The 4070-nt window shown below is 43.6% G+C and overlaps 1 protein-coding gene across 1 annotated transcript in view; it reads right to left on the reverse strand.

Moving 5' to 3' along the window:
- The window catches only part of CENPL (centromere protein L), a 24628-nt gene extending 20943 nt beyond the window's left edge, over positions 1 to 3685 (reverse strand). The window contains exon 1 of the mRNA XM_010850072.1: positions 3099 to 3685. The gene's annotated coding sequence lies outside the window, so the exon portion shown is untranslated. The remainder of the gene's footprint in view (positions 1 to 3098) is intronic.
- Between the last annotated feature and the right edge of the window lie 385 nt (positions 3686 to 4070).

The following is a 4070-nucleotide window of genomic DNA, read 5'->3' on the forward strand; positions in this document are numbered from 1 at the left end:
TGGACTCTGTGGGAGAGGGAGAGGATGGGATGATTTGGGAGAATGACATTGAAACATGTATAATATCATGTATGAAACGAGTTGCCAGTACAGGTTCAATGCACGATACTGGATGCTTGGGGCTGGTGCACTGGGACAACCCAGAGGGATGGTATAGGGAGGGAGGAGGGGGGAGGGTTCAGGATGGGGAACACATGTATACCTGTGGCGGATTCATTTCAACATTTGGCAAAACCAATACAATATTGTAAAGTTTAAAAATAAAATAAAATTAAAAAAAAAAATGAAAGCAGTGACAGATTTCTTGGACTCCAAACCACTGCAGATAGTGACTACAAACATGAAATTAAAAGACACTTGCTCTTTAGACAAAGTGTATTAAACTTAGACAGTGTATTAAAAAGCAGAGACATCACTTGGCCAACAAAAGTCCGTTTAGTGAAAGCTATGTTTTCAGTAGTAATGTACGGAATTGAGAGTTGGACCATAAAGAAGGCTGAGTGCCAAAGAATCAAGTTTTCGATCTGTGGTGCTGGAGACAACTTTCAGAGTCCCTTGAACTGCAGGGAGATCAAAAGGGTCAACCCTAAGGCAAATCAACCCTGAATATGCATTGGAAGAACTGACACTGAAGCTGAAGCTCCAATATTTTGGCCACCTGATGCAAAGAGCCAACTTAACAGAAAAGACCCCAATGCTGGGAAAGATTGAAGGCTAAAGGAGAAGGGGGTGGCAGAGGATGAGATGGTTAGATAGCATCACTAACACAATGGACGTGAATCTGAGCAAACTCCAGGAGACAGTGAAGGGCAGAGGAGGCTGGCATGCTGTAGTCCACGGGGTGGCAGAGTCAGACAAGGCTTAGCAACTGAACAACAAAAGTGAGAGAAAGACTACTAGCTTAAAGGACTGGTTTTGAGAAAACATTTCCCTTAAGCATTTAATACTACAGTAATGTGAAATAGCCCAATCCATGCATTAAAGATCAGAAAATGATTTATATCTGTTTTATTTTCTCACTACATACTCAACAATGAGTATTTTTGCCCTGCCTGATAATTAAAGAGGTTAAAAATATATTTTGATTCAATACTTTACTTTCCTAACATTCTTCCTTCCAACTATAAGGAAAGAGGTCCTTTTACTTGCTTTCTAAAGTCAATCCATCAACTGATATTCTCGATCTCCATAGTCCTTCACATCCCCCTTAGGCACAATCTTCCATGTTTATTTCAAACCTCTATCATCTCTTATCTCTACTCCACAGGATACTTTTCTTCCACTGCTGAGCGTATTTGTTTAAAACCTATTCATCTCATTCCTTTTGAGACCAATTTCCTGGAAATGTGGTATACAACTATTGCCTCCATTTACTAATAAATATTTTACTAGATATCTTTAGCAATCTCTTACGTATCTATCACTACAAAGACACTGCAATTTGAAGATTACCACTGGCCCTTTGAAGACTGTCAACAATGTTTTTGTGAAAATCATGGACAATCATTGGGTCATCAAGTTTGCTCATCCTTATTCCTCTAAACTTTCTGCTATCTTGTTCTTTTCAAACACTCAACTATTTCTCCTCCTTGTTTCTTATAGTTTCCTCCGATTCATTTGCTGACTCCTTTGCTTCCTCCAGTTGCAACAGCTGGTGTCTCCCCAAACTCTGAAATCACTTGTTCTCCATAAGGAAACATTCATTCAATATACGACTCCTCTAGTCCCATACTTTTGCACCTGCATTTCCAATTTCCTGTAAAACACTGAACTTCTGTGTCCTCGAACTCATTAAGTTCAAAGCTAAACATTATTCCACGACCAATCTTTCCTCTCCAACTACCCTGTTTCTCGGTAACAATTCCAACTCTTCCTTCTCATTTTTCTCCCTGCCTATTAAAATACACCTTAGTCATCTTTTACTCTTCACTCAAGTTTTACATCCAAAGTACCATCAAATTGTGATATATTCCTTAAAAATATATTTATTAGCCCTCTCAAATCACCTTCACTTCCATTCTTAATTTTAGCCACTTATTTCCAACTCAAGCCCCTTTCCCCAACCCAACCCTTTTCCCAACCCAAGACTAGTTTTTCCATAGACACCTCTCTTACCTTGTCATTACCTTGCTTGAGATCCCGTAACAATTCCCACACACCTAAATAAATGGAGTCAGAACTCTCTGTCTGGGCTTCAAGGCACCACCTTATCTGATCATAGTATCTGACCCTATTTGGGTTCACTCTTTACTGCTTTAGTTCTTACCCCAAGATCCATGGACAAACGGTCTTCCCAAAATCTAACAGCCCTCTAAGGTTGAATGCAAAATGTTTTATGCATGTGTAAATGGTAGGAGAAGGGGGTGAAGAAAGGTCTTTTTTTCCCTGTGGTTAAGTCTGTGAAGAAATGGACCCTTACTTAAATCACCTTTGTACCTTGCCACCAACACCTAAGTCCAATTGCCCAATAACACCAATGTATTACCAAATCCAAGCTCCCTCTGCTCACCACAAGACAGGTCAATGATTCAGAGATGAGGTGTTCAGGGAAGCCAATTATTTTCCAATAAAGAAAATAAATTTTCTTTATTTTATGACTGTATTCGGAAAGCCAGTTGACCAAGAAGATGGTAGACTAACATCTCAAAATAACCATCTTATCCGGCGCTAGATGCCAGTTCTTTTATAGATGAGAGATGGGAGGAGGTGAGGAAACAAAGTAAAAAGGCCATTAATCTTGAAAGTACCTCCTAGAAGAACAAGCCTTAGGCAGGGGATGTACTAATTTCTTCCTTCCTGTCATCTACAGGCGGGCAGGGTTCTAAACCAAGGCACTTTAATAACAGTCAGGCAGAGGTGCAGAATTCTCAGGCAGGCCACTATGTACTACAATAACAAAAGCAACTAAAAGCAAGTCAAAGAAACAGTTTCAACACGGAATCAGAATTGGCTTTACCCTGCAACAAATGCTTAGCCCAGAGCTAAGCAGCTCCTGTGAAACGCACTTGAGCAGCCAAGTATTGTAAAGGTAACGACCACACGACAGGGCAAAACACAAAGTTTACTGCTATGGCTGAACCAATAACAAAGTATCTTACCAATAAAATGCCGTGATGACGCTGTCACCCATTCCCTTCACGAATCATTCTTCAAGCCGGGATCCAAAACTCCATCAAAACTGCAATCCCTCGAGGTAAAAAAGCCGCCAAAATGACAGCAAAGAGAAAGTCCAGAAGAACCCCTGGCCCTCCCAAATTCCCTCAAGCTCCACCACAAGACGCTTCAAGACGGACGCAAACGAGCCCAGAAAGACCTCCGCTCCCAAAGACGCCAGCCCAGCCTGGCACCTCAAGCCGAAGGGATATATCCGCTGCCTCAACCACCAGCTCCGCGACCCTCGCTCATAAGGAGTCAGCTTCAGCCCGCGGAGGGAAAGGGCAAGGGACAGTGTGTCCCACCTCGCCCCTCTCCACTTGAGCCCTCAGAGGCCAACGCTAGCTCGGAAATCCCGCCTTTGAGAAGCGGCAAATTGGCGTTCAGCCACCTCTTCCGTTTAAAATCGTTTCCCGACTCGCTCTGCGGCCGGACGCAGGACGTCTCCGCGGTGCCGATACCAAGTCTGTGAAGCTAATGAAGCAACTACGGTCGCCATTTTAACTGAGGGCATGGGAACGATCTAACCGTTACCGTCTACTTCCCTTCTCTCTCTGTCTTCCTTTTTTACCGGCGTTAAGCATTCCTTCCAATTTCCTCCCGTAGTAAATATGGCTGCGACGACACCCTGCCTCCTCCCCCGCGCTCTGATTGGTTGACTCCTTCTACCGTAATTTTGGTTCGTCGCGGGGTGGGTTAAGGAGTGAATGGCGCTCAGTGGCATGTATGTGTGGTTCCAGGCCCTAAAAACATTGTGGATTTGCTTGCTTTCCTCCTTCTGAAGACTAGAGGTCGGCCGACAGGTTTGGGAGGTTTGAAATGCGGGGTTGATTTCTTCCCTGTTTTCCGGTTCTGCCCGCGGTAACCTTCAGGAAAGCGTGGAAAGACGGGAAGGGCGTGCGCCTGCTGACCGGCCC

This window comes from Bison bison, unplaced genomic scaffold (assembly GCF_000754665.1).
Source record: "Bison bison bison isolate TAMUID 2011002044 unplaced genomic scaffold, Bison_UMD1.0 scf7180017864289, whole genome shotgun sequence".
In the NCBI taxonomy this organism is placed as follows: Eukaryota; Metazoa; Chordata; class Mammalia; order Artiodactyla; family Bovidae; genus Bison; species Bison bison.